Source organism: Protopterus annectens, chromosome 12.part0 (assembly GCF_019279795.1).
Source record: "Protopterus annectens isolate FY-2018-M chromosome 12.part0, PAN1.0, whole genome shotgun sequence".
In the NCBI taxonomy this organism is placed as follows: Eukaryota; Metazoa; Chordata; order Ceratodontiformes; family Protopteridae; genus Protopterus; species Protopterus annectens.
This window is the reverse complement of record NC_056746.1, coordinates 1,119,326,636-1,119,349,500: the sequence shown is the minus strand read 5'-3', so window position 1 is coordinate 1,119,349,500 and position 22,865 is coordinate 1,119,326,636. Positions and strand designations below refer to the sequence as shown.

Here is a 22,865-nt window from a genome sequence, read left to right as displayed (position 1 = left end):
ATGTACCTATGTGCGAGAAGTACAGCATGTGGATCTTCAGAAATGCTAGGGTAGTCCTCACAACCATATTGGTACCAGAGGTATGTAGTGTACGCAATGTGTTCTGTTAACTGTGCCATGGGCCATCAATTAGAGAAGGGATGGATGGTGTCTGTGTAATATGGGGGAGGGGGGTGACGGGTAATGTAATCATTCGGCAAGGGGAGACTGGGTTGGATGCACAATAGGTGAACTGGAGGTATACGAGGGAGCAGTGGGTGAATCAGAAAGATAATCAAAGAACAATTATTCACATCTGCAATACAACCTAACAGGCCATACTGTAGAAGACAATCCCACAAACATATGAACATTAAAATGTGTGATACTCATGTACAGAAACATTACTGGCACATACCCACATAATGGTCAGGCCTGAACTGAGACAACCAGCCCCAACACACCTGGATACATCCACAGCACCCCCTTCCTGAACATCCACTAGAACCACCCATACTCTGGCTGCTAGCTAGGCGCAGCCATATCTGCACATAGTGACCCCTACTCATATCTAGTAGGCAGTCTCAGGATTGCAAACTATGTTTCCCTTGCATGTTTAAACCTACCTTATTTCTGTAAAGCCAAAGGAATCAAGGTCATCGGTCCTCACAATTTTTGGATATCCCTCATGGGATAAGTAACTGTTCTAAATGTTAGACTTGGTGTCACGACACGATGTCCAGTCCTGCAGACATCTGGACACAAGTTGTATGAGAAGTAGTTCTACACAAGACTGCTCAGCTGGTCCTGTAGAACCTACAACCCGGGATTAAACACCTGACCGTAATGCACGTCTTCCCACGTGCATTATCGGGAATATATACCTTACACATTCGCACAGTGGCAGTCGGATATAGGGTGATTAAGGCATTTTAAAGCAGACGTAAGTAGGGTTACCAGCTGTCACACTTTGCGAGGGACAGTCCCTTTTTGGACAGTTGTGTCCTGACCAATAATAATACAATGGCAAATGTCCTGTGATTGTAGGAAATACTTATGTCCCATAATTCATGTAACAGTTGCATAAAACAGTTATTTCTGTATGTAAAATACTTAAATGTTACAAGAAACAGAATAAGCAACTAAACTGCTACAAGAATAAGCTTTCATTTAGGCAAATAAGTAAAGTTCTAACCTTGTACTAACTGTGGGTATGTGTTGGCCTGTAAAATCTAATCTGTGTCCCAAAAATGCCCCACTTTGGCCATTTGAAAAGGTGGCAACCCTAGACGTAAGCAGGTATGCAAGCGTGTATGTGCGACGGTAAGTGGCGGTGATTCAACCGTATGGGAAATGTAAATAAGCATGTAGGTGTATATGCATGTGTATGTACAGACCGATAAATGTAGATATGAAGAATGAACATGGTCACAATATAGCAGTCATAACGAATGTGAAGGGAAACAGAAGCAGAATAATATGTAGTGCTGTTATATATTAGGATGGCCAGAGGTGAGCACACCTCTGTATCCCTAACCACAGTTAGGACGCTGAAAGTGGAACTAACGATGTCCCCATGCTAAGTCTGACTTTCAACTAGGTACAAGGGCAGTCCCAGTCCCCATTCGGACAAGCCTAAACCCGGATGACCACATGAACATCCTGACAGTCAAACACACGTATGTGCCAGGATTATAGGCTTTGGAGGTCTGAATATCCTCGGAGTGACTCAACATGCGGCACAGGTCCAGAGCAGTAGGGAATAGGGAATGGCGCATGTGTAGTAGTGCGGTTTTCCCAACAGGAAAATGGATGCCTGCTGTGTAAGTAAAATGATGAGGCGTGTGTTCGGGTAACTATGAACCATGGGTATACATATAAATGAAGTTTGACTATAGCACATATAATTTTCCTTGTGGAATGAATGTTGCTCTGCTTTAAAGCCGACATTTAAACATGTAAAAGTGAACGTGTGTATCGCATGGGACTATTAACCAGATCCTTTCAATCAAAGTGGTGCTGTCATAATGAATAAGGCACAAGTAAGCACAAATAAGCGGCAGTAAACATATGTAACGCACGGTAAGCATAGGCGAGTGCGCCTGTGTGGGTGTAAGCAGCTCCCAGCATAGGAACAATAAAGCATACACAAGGGATGTGAAGGGAATCAAGAGCAAATGTGGTATTATATAGTGCTTTCAGCGTATGTCATAAAAAGCTACCCAGGAGTGAGCTGAACACCACTACTCACACCACAGGCAGGGTTTTACCAGTGGGAGTAACATCGTTGAATTGCTAAGTCTACTTTAAACACAGACGGAATGTAGTCCCATGCTGGGACCTCCAAAAATTGGAAAGTGCAAATGGCTGTATTCCATAACAGCAAACAACCATACTCTCCGCAAGGATGGCATGCAGGGTCAAGCCAACAATGTAAACCACCAACGACCAGCAAAAAACGATAGTGAACACACAGTAATGAAGAAATAATGATTATTTATTTATAATTCCTTCAAATCCAGACCGGTTTCGGCTATTCAGCCTTTATCAATGAATACAGTAAAATTTTTTTGAATGAAATGAAGCAGCCTGCATTTATACTAGTCTCTGATTACCTGGAAGCAATATTACACCACCACCCAGTGGCTGGAGTAACAAAGTGCATGTTCCATTCTTGATTAAAGCATATGACCAGTGACATAAAAATGCAAGAGGTATAGATATTAAGTCATATTTTTAAAGATAAAAATCAAAGCTCTGGAAGTAAGCCATTATATGACATAGATATTACAAGGTAATAGACCAATACCATAGTCACTATTTGTGAATGCATATCATAGTGTAAAAAAAGCAGAAAATATATACCACTAGTATATATATATTTTGAAGGGTGATGACCACAAGTTCAAAACAACTGAATAATAATGAACCAAGTACCGATCATATAATATATTACAAAATAAGGCAAAAAGAGTATAGTGGCCTCATTCTCAGCTATATTATAGCATCAGTTAGGGCCCGACTACAGGGCACCACATTTTTACATATTTTGGAGGATACACAGCTAGAACCAGACTGGTTAATGTGCACTTTGGATGTTAAATCTTTATACACGAGTATTCCATACTGGGCGGGACTACAATCCCTGCAATACTGGCTTGAGAGAACAAACTTGTATCCTCCGGGCTTCAACACCTTACTTGTCTGCATGGCGGAACATGTATTAAACAAAAATGTCTTTTATTTCCATGGAGAATGCTTTTGGCAGCTACAAGGGACAGCAATGGGAGCTTCCTTTGCACCCATTTATGCTGACTTATTCATGGCCTATTTTGAAGAATGTATAATATATGACAAATCACACAATATTTACATGGTGGAAATTGATATCTGGCGACGATATTTGGATGATTGCTGGATGGTGTGGAAGACGGATGAAGCATATCTAAAGGAATTTATGGAGTACCTGAATGGTAACATTTGGGGTATTGAGTTTACGGTTACATGTAACAGGAGTACCATAGACTTTTTGGATGTTACTGTTTACCGTAACGCAGATGATACTCTAAGTACCAAAACATTTAGAAAATACCCTCAATACAATACCTTGCTACACGCCTCCAGTATGCACACGAACCACACCGTCCGCAACATCCCTAAGTCTCAATTTATGCGTATCAGACGCATTTGTTCATCTCATGATGAATTTGAACATGCCAGACTTGATTTATACCATAGATTTCAGGACAGAAGATATAGAGACATAGATATATATCATGCTAGTTCATGGAGTAAAACCATAGACAGGAGAACATTGTTACAATACAAAAAATCAGAGCATGCTCATCAGGATTCTAGCTTGAGATTTGTCACCACATATGGCAGGAACCAACCTATTGTCAGGGATATACTTAATTGCAACTGGAAAATTAATTTGGCTAATGACACTTTAAGGTCAATACTAGGCCCTCAATGTCAAATGTCATACAGAAGAGGCAAGAATTTGGGAGGGCTATTTTCACATTACAAAAACAGGTAAGGGGGAGGTGCGATATATCATCAGACCACTATCAGTGGTGATAAACTAATTGGTACTTTTCCATGTGGTCACTGCTGCTCCTGTTTACAAGTTAGTACACTAAAAGAATTCACCAGTGCCATCACCAATCGGGTATTTAAAACCAGGGTGTTTGGTAATTGCAGCAGTACATGGATTATTTACTTAGCTACCTGCCAGTGTAAAGCTTTTTATGTTGGTCAAACCTCTAGGTCTCTTAGGATAAGGATGACAGAACATTGTAGTGACATGAGGAACAAAAAAGAAACAAATGCTTTTTACAGACACACGATACAACATCCCAATGCCCAGTTTATGCTCATGATCATTGACAAAATTCAGGGAGATAGGAACAACCAACAGGGTTGGCACACCATTTTAAACCACAAGGAACAGTATTGGATAACCAGCCTTGGATGTTTATTCCCCCCAGGTCTGAATGACCATCTGTGAGTTTCACTGAACACTAGAGGATTTCATAATCATGGTTACAACAACAAACATTCATATAGATTAAGAATTGGTATGAACCATTCAATGGTGGTTAGGCCTACCAATGCTCATATTATACTCTATAAAGCATGATAAAAAATTGTTCAAGATACGAATATGTATATGTATGGTTTGGTATTCGTATCTGGTATGTTGGTGTTAAACATCGAGTATTATACGATTACAATGTTGAACTTGTGTTATCTACAAGCATATTATTTCAATTTATTATAATCTGTAATATAGCTGAGAATGAGGCCACTGTATTCTTTTTGCCTTATTTTGTAATATATTATATGTTCAGTACTTGGTTCATTATTATTCAGTTCTTTTGAACTTGTGGTTATCACCCTTCAAAATATATATATACTAGTGGTATATATTTTCTGCTTTTTTACACTATGATATGCATTCACAAATAGTGACTATGGTATTGGTATATTACCTTGTAATATGTATGTCATATAATGGCTTACTTCCAGAGCTTTGATTTTTATCTTTAAAAATATGACTTCATGTCTATACCTCTGGCATTTTTATGTCACTGGTCATATGCTTTAATCAAGAATGGAACATGCACTTTGTTACTCCAGCCACTGCGTGGTGCTGTAATATTGCTTCCAGGTAATCGGAGACTAGTATAAATGCAGGCTGCTTCATTTCATTCAAAAAAACTTTATTGTATTTATTGATAAAGGCTGAATAGCCGAAACCGGTCTGGATTTGAAGGAATTATAAATAAATAATCATTATTTCTTCATTACTGCATGTTCACTATCGTTTTTTGCTGGTCGTTGGTGGTTTACATTGTATTCCATAACCCCAGGAAACGCATGTATGTGCAAATATACATGGCGGGAGACCCTGTGAATACACGAGGCAGGACAAAATGTGTGTAGGGCCCCAAATGCTCTGGAGAGGGCCATGTGTAAAGGTTTGTCATGGCTGCCATAACAAGTGGATAATAGATGTTACTTTTACAGTGTGGGTTCTATCAGTAAGCCAGTTAGCAACTCATTGGGTGACGTAGGGATTAATGCCCAGCTTAGTAAGTTTATCTATGATTCCAGAGTGAGGGATGGTGTCAAAGGTCTTGGCAAGGTCTAGATAGGCTGTGTGGACCACTTTACCCTTGTCCATGGCTCTGGAGACTGATTCGAAGAAGTCAATCAAGTTCAGGAGACAAGATCGGCCCTTCACCAACCCAAACTGGGTGGGGTCCAGTGTTTGAAGGTTACCACTGTCTTTGTTTATAAGTTCCATGATAATACGCTCCATGGCCTTGCAGATGTTCATCGTGTTACCCTGCTGCAGTCATCACACTTGGGTTATCCTGTCGACAGGCGGTCCCGCAGTTGGCCGGAATTCCAAAGTCTTGGTCTGGTGTCGGTTGCTGTCGCCTCTTCCCTGACGTCAGTGCGCCAGGGGTATAAATAATGCAACCAACGCCATTTTCTTCAGTCTTTCTTGCCGCGTGGTGCCCGAAGCAGAAGCATTTTGCAAGTGCCGATCGGCCGACTCCTGAGATTTTCGAATTCGAATTTCAGACCGAAGTCTTCTATAAAGCTAAGTACCCCGTTGAGGAAGCTTTTCTTGCCTCAGACCGATGTCAGAAAAAATTAACAATTGTATTTCTTGTGGGAAGCAAATACCTCATAAGGATTTTCATTCTTATTGCATACCTTGCCTAGGCCCAGACCACAACGTCACTTCTTGTCAATTTTGTGCTAGGTTTAATAAGCGTACTATTAAAAGACGCTTTGATTTTGCACGACACTACTTCGGTAGGAAATTTAACTACACCATGCCGTCGGAGCAACCGACTACCGGCGTGCACAAAAAACACAGGGATAAGGACAGACAGCCCAGGCCTAAGCCAGATTCCGAGGCCTCGGCTGATCCGGTCTCCGGTCTTCAGTGAGGCTCTGATGCAGCCCCTGACTACCGCAGATCTGGAACCCGAGACCGCTACGGAAATTTTGATGGAATGTACCAGGCCGACACAGCCTTTTACTTCAGGCCCTTCCGACGACTTTGCTTCAAAAGAAGTTGGTGCTACAGAAACGCCATCAGTTTCTGAAGGCGTTTTCAGACCGACTCTCACCATTAAAACATTTTCTAAGTCGAAGCCTCCTTCTAAATCTAAAAGGACTGCACTTCAGTCTCCTGTTCAAGGCCCTATGCCTAAGAAACAGATGCTCAAAATGGCTGAAGATTTGATTTCTTTAATCAGGGGTTCACAGCCCCCTCCTGACAAACGGCCTAGACAAGAGGAAGATTTTGCTTCCTCTGAGCAAATGTCCATTTCTTCAGACTCCTCTGAGGACCAAGACTATTCCTTCTCTCCTTATGAAGATTCTGATGCTGAGGACTCTATTCTGTCAGCTTCTCCTCCTGAAGACTACTCCTTTGGGGAAACTTTACACACTATGAGGGAACATTTTCACTGGGAAGGTCAGGACTACTCTGATTCAAAGAAAAGGCTTAGAGAGTTTCTTTTACTCCCCCAACACAGACCACTTGCTATCCCACCAGTTTTGGACATTGTGGATGATGTCTATTTAGAATCCAGTTTCAACTCAGACTCTCTGCCTCCTGCTCTGGCTAAGCCTGACAGATACTACAGACAGATACTACAGAGTGCCTGATTCCCACAAATTTCTTTACAAAAGCCCAGTAGCTGACCCAGAGACTATCCCCAGGGTCCCAAGGGGGCTAAGGCTTCTATGGCTAAAAACCCAGTACCTTGTGAGAGGGATTCCAGAGCACTAGACAGGTGGGGGAAAAAGGTTTACATCTCAGCCACACTAGCTATGAGGGCACTGAATTGTCAATTTCATATGCTTAAGTATCAGCAATTTCTAATCTCTCAGTTAAAGCAAAGAATAACCACTCTTTCTCAACAATCTGAATTGAAAGAAGTACAGGATCTGTTGCACGCCACTGAGCAGGTGGGCAAACATACCTTACAATGTGGGTTTGATTCCTTGGAGGCCTCCTGCAGAGCAGTTGTCACTGGGTCTGTAATACGTAGGCATGCTTGGTTAAAGGAACAAACTCTGCCTGATCATGTTAAAGCAAAACTACTAGATGCTCCCTTACAGCAGGATGTTCTTTTTGGAGTTAAAGCAGAAGAAGTTTTAAAGAAAATGGAAGATAAGGCAAAATCTATGCAGACAGTCAAAGATTTCCTACAAGTACAACCCCCTTGCTTCAGCAGAAACTGACCAACAAAAAATTGGTCCTTTCCAGCCACTGACAGACAGCAGAGGGGTAAATACAGACGCCCAAGGGGCAGAGGACAACCACAAGCCCAGTATAAACCTCGCCAATGGGGCACTACAACACAGAAGGGAGGAGAAGACAGGTCTCAATCCACCAGAAGGCAAACTCAATGACTTGCACCTCATCTGACCAAGCAATACTCTCTTGGCAGCCCTCTTGGGGGGGAAACTCGCTCTTTTTGCTGACAACTGGCACATTGTCACAAAGGACAAATGGGTCCTAGACATAATTTTACGAGGATACAGATTCCACTTTCACACCTTGCCAATGAAAAGAGGAATGCCAAACCTGCCACAAAATCAATGGGCAGAGGCACAAAAGCAAATTACAGCTCTCATGGACATGAGAGCTATTCAACTGGTACCTACTCGAGAGCAAGGCCAAGGATTTTACTCAAGACTCTTTCTAGTGCCCAGAAAGGACAATGCCTGGAGACCAATTCTGGACCTTTCAATTCTAAACACTTACTTACAAGTACCCAAATTCAAGATGCTAACACTACAGCAGCTACTTCCCATGTTGGGCAAGGAAGCATGGCTAGTAACGTTGGACCTCAAGGAGGCATACCTGCATGTCCCTATCAGACAAAGTTGCAGAAGATACCTCCGTTTCATTGCAAGTTCAACCCATTGCCAATTCTCTGCACTGCCCTTTGGCTTATCTACTGCGACCAGAGTTTTCACAAAATGCCTGGCACCAGTTATTGCATACTGCAGACTAAGAGGAATTCAAATATATCCATACCTGGACAACTGTCTCATCCAAGCAGAAAGCAAAGACATTCTCTTACATCACCTGGCCTTTGTAAAGCATCTACTAAACTGCCTGGGGTACACAGTAAACGAAAATAAGTCAAAACTAGTACTCTCACAAAAAATGACATTCCTGGGTGCCAGCTTGAATACAATGGCCCAGAAGGCTTATGTTACGCCAGACAAGCAACTACAACTGACTCAATATTTCAAGACAATGGCAACAAAGACCCAATTAACTACAAGAAAAATTCTGCAGGCTTTGGGCTTCATGGCATCTTGCATATTAATAATATCATTTGCAAAGCTGCATATGAGGAAATTACAGTGGTACCTAAAAAGCGTATGGTCTCAACACAGCCACAGCTTGGACACAATGATATCTCTCATTCCCTGCCTACAACAGGAATTTCTATGGTGGTCACAGGCATGTCACCTCAACAAGGGTCAGCCTTTCACCTTGCCCCCAGCCAGGCAAACTATCACAACAGATACTTCAGACTACGCCTGGGGGGGTACACATGGCAGGACAATGCATTCAAGGCCTATGGACTGCAGATCAAAGAAATCTGCACATAAATCAAAAAGAGATGCTAGCTGTACAGAAAGCTCTGACAGCCTTCAAGGATCTATTACATCCAGGACAACTTGCAATAAAGCCGGACAACACCACAGTAATGTGGAACATAAACAAGGGGGTACACATTCCTACCCTCTATGCAGGCAAGCAATGATCTTATGGAACACAGCTCTGGCCTACCAAGTCCAGTTACAAGCTCAATTCCTGCCAGGACAGAAGAACACATTGGCAGACGACCTCAGCAGAAACATCAAAGATCCCCACGAGTGGAAACTAGATCCACAAATATTTGCAATGATAACTCAAAAATGGGGCCTTCCAAACATAGACCTGTTTGCCAGTCCTCAAAACTACCAACTGATAAAATTTTGTACAAGGACATTTCACCATCAAGCTTGGAAAGTGGACGCTGTCTCTTTCAGTTGGAAAAACCTGACAGCATATGCCTTCCCTCCATTACCTCTCCTCACAAAGGTTCTTTTGAAGGTCAAAAAGGAGAGACCACGACTGATTCTCATAGCCCTAGACTGACCATGCCAGCACTGGTACCCGCTATTGAAAAATATGGCCCACAGCCCACCATGGATATTGCCTCAAATACCCCATTTACTCACACAACAAAACAAACAGATTCTTCACAGCCAGCTCAAAACTTTAAATCTGGCTGCATGGCAAATCAACTAAACATCCAACCAGCTCCTCTTTCACAAGCAGTTCTGGATGTTATTCTGGAAGCCAGGAGGCCAAGCACCAGGAAGGCTTATTATTCGGATAAATGGAAAAGGTTTTGTGCCTGGAACCAAGCTAAAGGCCAAGACACAATTCTGCCTCACATTCTACAGTATTTAGCTGAGATGTTGCACAAAGGACTTTCCTTTTCCTCAATTAAAATCCATGCTTCAGCTATTTCAACTCACTACAACACGGATCCACCTTTATTTTCACATCCTCTTCTAAGGCAGTTCCTCAGAGGGGCAAAAGACATTAGACCACCCAGGAGAGCTCCTACACCCACATGGGACCTCAACTTTGTTCTGGAAAAACTAACGCTACCTCCCTTTGAACCAGCTTTCTCTGCAGATCTTCACTTCCTATCATGGAAGACTGCCCTGCTCCTAGCAATAACTTCTGCTAGGAGAGTCTCAGAGCTACAGGCACTAATGGCAGTGGAACCTTTCCTCATTTTTCATCAAGACAGAGTTTCTCTACAAACTAATCCTTCCTTTATTCCTAAGGTGGTTTCCAGTGTAGCTTTAAATCAAACCATCCACTTACCCCCTTCTTCCCCAATCCACAGAACAAAGGTGAGAGACTCCTGCATTCCTTGGACATTCACAGGCAGCTTCGTTGCTACTTAGACAAAACTAAGGCTTTCAGAAAAACTGACCAGCTCTTTGTATCCTATGCTACAGCTTCTCAAGGGAAGGCTATATCTAAGCAAACCATTTCTAAATGGAGAAGTCATTGCATACGTTTCTGCTGTACCCATCATGGGAAACCAGTTCCTGCTACCATTAGATCCCACTCTACCAGGGCAACAGTTACTTCTACAGCCTTTCTCAGGGGGGTTCCAACCAAGGAAATTTTAGAAGCTGCAACTTGGAGTTCAGTACACACCTTTACCAAACACTATCACTTACCTCTTTACTCTAAGTCCAGGGCGGGCTTCGCCACTGCAGTTCTGCAGGGCCTTATTGTCTCCAGTAACCCTCTGTGATACCTCCCCCCTACCTTAGCTTTGGGATTCAACCCAAGTGTGATGACTGCAGCAGGGTAACATGATGAACATAGTACAGTTTTGTACCTACCATAAATGTAGATGTTCGAGTGTTCACCCTGCTGCAGTCCAGGTTACCCTCCCTCCATCCCCTCTGATCTACTGGAAAAATCTCTTCTATGCCTTACTGATGTATTTGCTTATAGCTGAAGGGATTTTGTGTTTGTGCAGTGTTCACTCCATTTGGTACTAATTCTGTCCACCTTTTTGGGGGCACCTGACATCTAGGGAAAGAAAAACTGAAGAAAATGGCGTCTGTTGCATTATTTATATCCCTGGCGCATTGACGTCAAGGAAGAGGCGACAGCAGCCGAAGCCGGACCAAGACTTTGGAATTCCGGCTGACTGCGGGACCACCTGACGACAGGATAACCCAAGTGTGATGACTGCAGCAGGGTGAACACTCGAACATCTACATTTATGGTAGGTACAAAACTGTACTATAAGGCTTGTCAGACTGATGGAACGGTAGTTTCCGGGATCCAAGGTAGATCTCCCCCCTTGTGGAGTGGGATAACTGTAGCTGTACGCCACTCAGTGGGCATGAAACCTGAGGTGAGGCTATGATTAAACATGACACTTAGGTGAGGTGCCAGTTCATATTGTAGTTCATGTAGTACACAGCCCGGGATGTCATCTGGTCCCATGGATGCTGTATTCTTAGCTTGGGAGAGTGCATTTTCTACCTGTGTGGCTGTTATTACTGGAATTTGGCAATCTTCCGGTATTGAGATGGGCCATTTAGGGGGTGAGAGGGGGGAGGGTGAAGTTGGCACTGAATCGATCTGCCAGGATATTGGCAATATCCTTGGGATCAGTATATTTAATGCCATTCTGTTTTAGCTCAGAGCAGATCTGAGCATTGCCATTTAGATTCTTGACATGGTTATAGAATGCCTTGTTGTTGTCTTTGGAATCTTTGGCAATTTTATTTTCGTAACTAGCTTTGGAGGATTTTATGAGGGATCTCAGTTTCTTACTGAGGCTGGTAAGAAACTTTTTTGCATCCTGGGATTTTCCTCTTTTCTGCAACAGTTTCTTCCTTTTGTTGTAAAGTTTGTTTATGGCAGGGGACCACCAGATTGGCTTCTTTTGTTTGGATGAGAGCATCTGGCTTCTTTTGTTTGGATGAGAGCATCTTGGTTCTATTTGGAATGGCACAATTTTATGCATGAGTGGATGTGCTCGTACAGTGCCTTAGTGTAGGATTCAGCAGTTGAACTTTCAGCTCCCGTCTGCATGGGTGTCATGAAGTTTGTCACTTCTGACTTGAGTAGCATGAAGTTGGCTTTGGAGAAGTTTTTTATGGGGGTTTCGTTACTGGAGGGTGGGGGTGGGATGTGGATGTTAAGGGTGATTAGCTTATGGTCAGACGTGACTAACGAGGGGGTGACCATAGGTGTGGAGCATCGATTTCCCATGTTGGTAATGACCAGGTCTAGGACATTGGAGCCCCTGGTGGGACTATGGATTAGTTGATCCAGGGCGTTGGAATTTATGAATTCCCAGAACCGTTGGGCAAAGGTGTTGGTACATGAGTAGCTTTCCCAGTTAATGGCAGGGTAGTTAAAATCACCCAGTATTAGGGTGTTTGGTTCTATCTTAATATTTTCCAGTATGTGTAGAAAGGTGTAGTGAGAATCTTTGGGTATGGTGGGGGATCTGTAGCAAGCTACAATTTGGATTGCAGTCTTATCTAGTATTAGTTGCACCTGGAGAATTCCAGACGCATTGTGTTGGGCAACTAGCCTGGTGGTGTGAATATCCTTGGTGAATATTGACACTCCTCCTCCTTTAGTGTTTCGGTCCTGCTTTGGTGGCCGAAAAGTGTGGTAAGAGTTGTAGCCTGGTATTGCAGGGGTGCTCTCTGGAGCCTTGAACCAGGTCTCAGTTACTGCACAGATATCGATGTTCTCCATTTTTAGTAGTGCCTCGAGAGAGTGCATTTTGAGGTTTAGACTTCTAGCATTGAGTAGCATTACCTTCAGATTTTGCATGCTTGTACCTGTTACAGTGTTCTCTCACTGGTAGTGTTTTCAGTTTTTTGGTTTTAGATTTCACATCTTGTGTTTCGTTTGTTCAACGTGCATCTATAGACAGCAAGATATGAATATACAGGTATGAATAAATATGCAGGTATATCTGTATATATTAATGTAAATATATATATATATATATATATATATATATATATATATATATATATATGTGTTACATTAAATATACACATGTATATACCTAGGTTATGTTACAGCAGTTACAGGTAAGATATGTTCAGACCGGGCATATGTTGGTGGGAGGTCCAATCAACAAACGTCTACTTCCCACCCCCCCAGCTAGGCCGGTGAGACATACAGACACGCAATAAAGGTAAATATAACACTGTTTCCCAGACCACCAGCAGGAAACTACCGGTGGGAGAGATCTACAAGGTCTACACTTTAAACATGGACAGCGACGTCCCTTGTGGGACACCAACAATTTTTTTCTTCCAGGCAATGTTAGTAAAGACTACTGCAACCAGGGTGTAGCTGTACATGGAACAGTAGGTTGTGCAAGCCTGATAACACATGGATTGACACAACGTACATGTGCCCCGACACGGGGAGAGTGGGCAGTGTGTAGGGGTGTGTTCATATCCCACCTGCGCCCACAGTAAGGATGAGTGCTGTAGAGTAGTGGCAGGGGAACTATGGGTTTGCGATTATGGGCCTAGACGTGCAGGTGTTGGCTGGCAGACACGTATTAGGACCGCCTCGTAGGTGTAAGTAATATTCCGATGTGGGTATAGCAGACGCCCATACCTCCCAAACCTTAAGATCACATCTACCGGACAGTCCATTAACCATTGAGAGAACACATAGGGACCATATCATTGTACTGTCCCTGATTACCAGGGACGTCTGTGATTACGAATCAGAATCTAACACAGTCCCAACTAAACCCTCCTAGAACTAGTGATATTAGGAGGAAAGGTGGCGGAATACATGTAATGAATAATGACAACATGTAAGAGTCCTAAACAGCATGTTCCTCAGACGATGTGTATGAATACATATGTGCTCTGGGTCCGTCTGTGTCTCGTTAATAGCACCAACCTTCTAAATGTGTCCCTGAGGTTGTTATGCAGTGTCCCTGATTCAGTGTTCATTCTTCTCCATTCATATGAGAGGTCTGCTAATGAGAGAAAGCGCATGTTCTGCCAATTACCTTAGAAAATTGATAGAATAATAGGGTTGGGGTTACCACCTGTCCACCTTTGCGAGGGACACTCCCCTTTGGGCAGTTGTGTCCTGCAAAATAAATGTAATTATGGCAAATGTCCTGTGATTTAGGACAGAGATTTCCTATATTGTCTGTAGTAGTTGGAAAAACAATTATTTTATACCTGAAACACCTAAATGTTATAAGTAACAGTATAAGCAACTATAATGCTACAAGAATAACCTTTTATTTAGGCAAAACAGTGAAGTACTCTCCTTTCTACTGGCTGTGGGTATGTGTTGCCTTGCAAAGTCTGACGTCTCTACATACAGGTCCTATAGGTTTACCACCTTTCCAAATGGCCAAAGTGCGACATGTTGTGTAGAAATGTCAAACTTTCTAGGACAAAACATACCTACAGCCATGCATAGTACAGATTATACTTATATGCACAAATAAATTTTAATCTAGTAACATTTGAAATGCTTATGCTACTTCACATAACATATAGAAGTTTTATATATAAAATAACTGTTTTATGCAACTATTAATGAAACGTAGAATATAATAATGTCCTGTAATCAGGACATTTGCTATGTCTTGATTATTTTCACAGTGTCCCTCGCAAAGTGGGACAGGTGGTAATCCTAAGTCCCACCTTGGCCAGTTGAAAAGGTGGCAAACCTATAATAGGCATGCGGTAGCATGACTCGGCCGACGGATGTGGCTCCCACAACCCAACTACTTGTCTGTATTGAAGAGTCCTGGTTCCCATGTATCAGCCAGATGGGAGCAGATTGTATGCGGAACACACAAATATGATTAATTCACTGTACAGGCCGCTGATTCAGTACAGTTGAATGCCATGCCGTCGCCTAATGGGCAGCCATTCCCGATACTGTAGTCAGGAGCGGCCTTAGGTCAACTGGTGCCCTAGGCGAAAGGGCACCACGGCACCCCCCACCATACCACCCAGTGCCCCCATCCTGGTCTACCTACACCAAATAAATACTGGAAAAGTGCCCCTACTAAAGCGGCACCCTAGACAGCCACTTAGTTGGCCTATGCCTAAGGCCGGCTATGACTGTAGTCATGTAGTCCTGTGTGATAGGTATCACAAGGTGGGAGCAGATTGTATAAGGAACACACAAATGTGATTGATTCACCGGACAGGCTGCTGATTCCGTACAGTTGAACGCCATGCCGTCGCCTAATAGGCAGCCATTCCCGATACTGCAGTCATGTAGTCCGATGTAATAGGCATCACAAGGTAATATTGTGGTCCTCGCTCCCACCCAGGGGTGTGAGTGACAGATGCAAGCACCAATGTCGGTGCATTTGCAAGTGTGGAAGCGAGTGGGTGTAAGAGTGTTTGGCTACCAGTATGCAAGTATTGCACTGGTAAAGCAATGTAGTGGCTAACCAAGTGTAAGAGGCTGTAACCAGAGGTCAGCAGTGCTTAACACCACACAAACTCACCCACACCCGCTCCCAACTGCTTTAATGTGCCTTACTCCCTCCATATCCAATGGGCTTGTTCTGCCCTGCAACCAACTAAACGTCCTTTGCAAGGGTCGAAACCAGCACCCTGCACACACAGCTAATGTGTATTATCAATATGCCATGGCAGATATACAGACAACGGACAGTACCACAAACATATCATACAGCACAGTCATTCAACATTGTAGGAATGTATCTCATCATGTAGATGTATATGTGAGTGTTTATGTCCAGCATATAGGTACATACATATATAGAGATGTATCAGGAACATACCATGTGGCAACAAAGCATTACAAATTAATGAAACAGGAAACACCAGCGACGCCTGTATTATGTAGTGGTGTTGCTCTATGTGATCTCAAGACTCCCTCAGACAGACGTGTCAGTCATACATGCAAATAGTTGTACATTGGCTATATACATCACTCTGTGCATGTAATGCACATTAACACAACAGTACCTGTCCAATCATTATGTGTCAACAGTACTCTTGCAAGGTGCTGTGTGCAACATCATCATCATGATAAAGGTAAATGGGGTAACCATAGAGAGACCAGTAGTGTAGTGTGTACAATGGGGTCGTCCTCATCACGTGTACCTGGACCATGTAGGAGTGATGTGCATACCAGGATCGTGCGCCTGAGGGACAGGGGTGAGGATAACAGGAGTATGTTGTGATGCATATTGCAAGGATTTCATGTGTCCAGTGGTCACGTGTGTGTAATGGACAGCTATGCATAGGGCAGATGTTGTCCTAGGAGCCGATTGGCCTTATGTGTCCGTAGGTGAGGGTCAGATGTTGGGGAAGGAATGTAGGTATGGCAGTGGAGGATAGGTAGAATCACAGAAAAGACAGCATACAGGGTTGGTATATGACACGTGGGGGGATACACCCTGGACGGGGATGGGTGTTCGGCATTCACAAGCCCATGGGAACAGTGGGACGGAGGTCCCCAGCCATGGGCAACTGCCACTGCACCTACACAGCTGCAAAGGAGGCAGTGCTGGGGGCTGTCCAGGAAGGGCAGCATCACCCTGTAAATGTGACACTCCGCCCTTGAACTGGCATATCTGGCTTTGGAACCCCTTAGGGAGCCACCAACGCAACACGTCCGGGACTGCACGACAGCAGATATGTACCTGTCTGGTCCCACCCCCAGGGGGAACATGCTCCATCCTTAGTGGTGGTACCACCAGAAGGTGGTGCAGAGCCAACAGAAGTTGATGTCTATGGCTGGGCCCCAGATGTGCTAGTGCCCAATGCCATGGTCAGCTGAAGTGGGACAGGAGGTTCTGCCAGGACCTCCCAACCCATTCAGCCTATGGTGTTGCATTTTAAGCCCACATATGGCTTAGTGATAGACACAGCATACAGGATTACCTACGACAGTATGCATAGATATTACCAGCAACCCAACACAACAGATGGTATACATTTGCAGAGGGAGCACAACACATGCATATATACTGCATGCCATCTGCACAATGTGTAGTAGACGTGTGACTGCAGCTATGAACAGTTGCCCATTATTGGCTTGTCACTGGGAACCCCACACAGTGTCTGTCATACCACTGTCTCCTATGACACATGTCCAGTCAGGGATGCGATGGCAGTAACACATCCCTATCATCATATACTGTCTGCAGTCCTCACACCATGCTTCTGCTGTGCACAAATGTGTGTTCAGTGTGTATCACAGGAAACAAATGGTTGCACACACTGACCAGTTCACAGATGGCCCTACAGATGGGGGTCCCTCATAAACAGAGTACTGTCATGTCTGTATTATAACATGCAGAATAGCCGTTATCGCACACATGTTAAACAGGCAGTAGTCTCAATGCAGCATAGTTACACTTACATGCTGTAGTCATGTGTGGCACATCCCCTCCTGTCTTTAGGCTATTTCCCACTGTGGAAAATGATTGAGGTACATCCAGATATCATCTGTGATGTCGTGTCAGAACACCACATCCAGGTACCACTCACAGCGACTGTCATGGCCAGATGACAACATGTTTCCCTAGATAGTGTACTGTGTTTATCATGCGGATGGCTGTGGGAACACCATCACAGCTGTACCACATGCAATCAGCTAGAGGAGGACTGCAATAGGTGCAGAGGCCATCACCTGACCATGTCCATCACTTACAATACACATGCTGCTGCTGTGCAGGTGTACTCCTTCACATCCACCAGAGAGTGTGTGGGTGGGACAGGCATAGTACACCAGGGAAGGGCTTGGAGACTTAACCATAAGCATCATCTGCCACATGCCGAACAGTACAGGGATCAAACCCCTGACTATGCATTACTATTATGTGCATGACGTTACTGCATGTGCCACAAAGGCGACATGTTGCTGTGCTGTAAGAACATATATGTGTGTAGGTGAGTGACATCTGCAACAGATATAGTAGACCTACATTAGGTATGGCACATATGGCTTTCCACATGAACGGATGCCATTGTCACCACAACCACACTATCTAATGGACATGCATTGACACCTTTGCCAGGGTCATAAATACATAACGTAACTACTTAGTTTGCCACACTGCAGTAATGCACAGGACCACATGCACCACAGGGGATATCTGGAGGTTCTATGGGCTAGGGCATGTGAAAGTGCTTGACATCTGTTGGTATGCCAGTGAGGGTTATACTGGGAGTGACTGTGGTTGGGAGAATCACAACCCACACACACACACACACACAGGTTGCCAGTACTGGCATGCAGGTATGCATTGCTTCATGGGTGTATAGTGGTTGGCTGTGCAAGATGGCTGTACAAGGCTGGGTGAGGGGTAATATTTGGCATAGCGTCACCTGACAATGGTGTGCAGTGCAGGGGTATAGTGTCTGCAATGTCCCACACAGATGGGTACTGCATTATCTGGCCTGACATCCTGGTTACCAATGAGTATGGCCATAGCTTTGCAATGCATGCCATGTCTGTGTTTGATAGTCCTTCACATGGACATTGCCTGGGATGTGCATGTCCCACAATACTGTACAGTGACATGTACAGGTGTACCTGGTTTGGCAGACACATGTTGTGTACACAGCCTGTTATACCCCGATATGCCAATACTGGCCTGGTGTGGCGAAACCTGCTTTATAGTGAGCAGGTCGGCCCTGCACCTGCATGGATAGTATGATACAGGTATTCCGTGTTGTCACTGCCATGGGTCCGTACAGGGCACATGTTTACAGCATTGTTTGGCCATTGTGGATCACATTTGATGACACCACATATGTTGCAGGCATTCAATGAGGAACATAGTGAAGACACAATGTCCACATATATGTGCCTATTGTACCGCTGTACAGGGTGTCATGTCCTCTGCAGGCCACTGCATTCACACCATGCCTACTATCTGTCATCAATGTGCATGGTACTAGCAACATAGCGGGATATCCTAGGCAAGTTTGTTTATGCATGGCACATGGGTGCGGGACATATACCGGGTACTATTAGGGCTGCATACTTTGTTCACCAGGCCTTTTGCCAGATGTATGGGTATGGCTTGCCAACACAGTCCCATGGCTGACAGACAGCTGTACTCCTTGTGAGGTGGCCAATGTGTCATAAGACTGATACCATATACGAAAACTACAAAATCCGCTCCCAAACATGTCCAATGGTAAGACAATCACGGCCACCCTTACACAGGCTCTGACAGGCAAACACACACTTGCCATGTCCTGTATACAAACGCCTACCGTATCACACTGCAGCAATACGCGTTTAGGGCACTCGCTATGGCGAATACTACAAAGCACTGTACTTGTCTCATGCAGACACACACACACACACACACACACACACACACACACACACACACACACACTTGGCTTGTCTGGAATTAGAATACCGACCTAACTACTTTACTACACTACAGCATTTTGCAGTTACAGAACGCGCTACCGAGATTACTGGGACACAGCACTCCAGGGAGGTGTATTTGTAGGTGGGTGACATCATCAGCCTTGCCAAAGGTGGGTATAAGAAATGTATGGAGTGTGAGCAGTCTAAAAGCATTACTCAGTCCTCAGGCAAATGGACACACACACACACACACACACGGCAAGTCTGGGATTAGAACACCGACCTAACTACTTTATTACACTACAGCATTACGCAGTTACAGAACACGCTACTGAGATTACTGGGACACAGCACTCCCAGAGGTGTATTTGTAGGTGGGTGTCATCTTCAGCCCTGCCAAAGGTGGGTATATGAATTGTATGGAGTGTGAGCAGTCTAAAAGCAATTTACAGCCCTCTGGCAAACGAGGACAGACTTTTACACACACACACACACACACGCCAGTGGTGGGAACGGAACACCTGCCTATTTACAGATCACTATTACAATACTACATACTTGCGAGTCGTGCCACATAGACTACACTTTCAAGGCTGTCATTATGACCTTCTAGGAATGCAGACATCAGCAGGGATGCTGGCAGTTAAGATGTACATACCTGTGAACCTGTGTGTTTAAAGTAGGAATCCATCCTGACCTGGAGTATGCCCATCTGTTGAATAGACGACTACTACCACTATACAGGGTTACAATGGCCATGCCCATACACAGAGGCACATAACCGATGCAAGGTTTCACTGGGCATGCTCACACACTTAGTAGCACAGGGCTATTCGGAATGCATTGTGTGTCCATCTACACAAGGTTATACTAGCACAGGGCTATTCGGAATGCACTGTGTGTCCATCTACACAAGGTTATACTGGGCATGCTCATACACTTAGCAGCACAGGGCTGACTGGGATGCACTCTGATTCTAAACATGGAAGGCCTCAGTGGCCATACTATTACAGGTAGATGTAAAGAACACATTATAATGGGCTCTGGTGTTAGTAGTTGTCATTGTTAGCAGGAATGCTGCTCTACATATATTTGACACAACGTCTTTTACACAACGTCTGCTGTCATTCTGGGATGACATGGCTGACAGTAGACAGGCCTTTGACACATATCACATGCATCCATGATTCAAGGGAGTGGGGATAATACCCAAGTCACATCCGCCCATACAGTGCCATTCCAAGGCAAATGCCCTAAACACAGGATAACTGCATTGTTTTCTTATGCTAACCAGTGCTAGATGTGTAGCGTCCATAATCACAGCTGGTCACTGTAGATCCAACAATGGGGAGTACTGACATCTGTTCAGTGAGGAACACCTGGCTGATGGCTCTGTAGTGCACAATAGCACTACCACTATATACCTCCGAACCTAGCACTACCACCATATACCTCCGAACCAGACATGTGGGCCATAACACAGGTACAGACCGCTCCAGGCGGTGTTGTCTCCACATACATAAAGGCCACTTGCATGTACTGACCAGTACCCCCACGAAAGCCATCACAGATGAGTCATGTGTAGGACACAGTGTCACCATGCTGCATTCTAGGATGTAAACCTCAGACACCGCCATGCCCTCTGACAACCAACACACATCCATACATGTTGTAGGACATATGAGTACACCACCATGTGACCCTTGACCAGTGGACTGTACCAAGCTCTACATCAACTGTAGAGAGTACCCATGTACTGACACCGTTGCATCATGTGTTATGCAATGCAATGATACCACTGTGTGTAACCAGGTCAGCTGTACACATACCAGGGGCCCTCACTACTTTCCACCATTAGCAGATGACTGTTGCTGTACACCAGTACACACCCTCATGTATGGATATGACATACATGTACTTGCCCTGGGTATATACATGCCACACACACACACACACACACACACACACACACACACACACACACACACACACACACACACACACACACACACACACACAAAATATATGTAAATAGTATAGCTGCTTTTGTCCTTTGTCCAAACAGGTGGCTACAGCCATTACACACATGCAGGTCCATGGCTGCTGAATGCTAGCATAATGTGCGATATCAATGTTGACAGAGGTAACATTCCCTCTGTAACGGTCACCCATTGCATCCATCATATCATACCACAGTCCATGTGTCATGTATGTCATTACACATGTCCAATTGCAGTGCCTACAAACGTGCCCAAATGACAGGATTGTAGGACCTACACACATGTACATGTAGTGTTGTGCATTCAGATAACATGCGTGTGCATTTGCTGATGTATGCAGGTGACGTGTAGCCTAGTACATCATGCAGTTGCAATGCAGACTCAACATTGCTAACTGTATATGGTGTCATGCTGAATGTATGGAAAGATGTACCTCAGGTATGGACAGATGTGTGGAAATTACTAAGTGGTGGGGCATCTTTGCAGATAGATGTTTGCTGTGGACAGCTCACAGGTGTGTCACAAGCGGTCCTACAATAACCTGTGTAACCGGTAAGCAATGGTTTCGTTAATTGAAGGATATAACACACAACTTAACAGTCAGGGTGACAGCGAAGGTAAAATCACTTGACACCTGTTAACAGTTAAGACGTCCCGTACTCATATATCAGCACTGTTGCCACAGGAAGTGTCAGTACAGTTTGTAACGCGTGCAGTACTGCTGTACATCTGTCATACATATCATGAGCTAGGCAGGTCTGTGATTCACAGTACTGGCATGTGTGGTTGCATGTGTGTCCATATATGTCAAGTATGGTGGGGAATACATCTCAATTGTTACTCACTCTCCTGTACACTATTGTACACATCTGTACATACTGCAATGTAGAAAGCAGGACATAGGCAGGGTCAAGTATCTCACACGTGTGGTATCTGTATGTGCGTGACATAGGTGTATTCAATACTGAATGCCATGGTGTGTGTATGTGTGTGTGTGTATGTAGGGCTGTCTGATCCCTGGAGTGAGGATGCATGTTACTATACTGAACTGATGAGACCCCTCCCCCCATCCAGGCGATGCATTCTACTATCCGTGTTGATGTCCCTGATCTTAGGCCGTATTGACTACCTGTACATGTGTATTCTCTGTGGCGCGGCATGTAGGTGCACAGTACTGTAATGATGATTTGCACATAGGCAGGGGTCCTCAGCTCACCAGTAGCATCTGTGTGCGAGTGTGTGTGTTACTGTGTCGGTGAATCCGTGAGTGTGTGGGTGTGTTACTGTGTCACTGAATACGTGTGTGTCAATACCCGAGTGTGTGGGTACAGTTGTGTGTTGGCATCCTGTCATGGGAACATGTATTACTGATTCCCAGTGAGGTATCACACTTCCCACTG

The 22,865-nt window shown here is 44.3% G+C and overlaps 1 protein-coding gene across 1 annotated transcript in view; it reads left to right on the top strand.

Annotated features, from left to right (window-relative positions):
- The window catches only part of DDX27 (DEAD-box helicase 27), a 409,290-nt gene that overhangs the window by 96,947 nt on the left and 289,478 nt on the right, over positions 1 to 22,865 (top strand). The window lies entirely within an intron of this gene.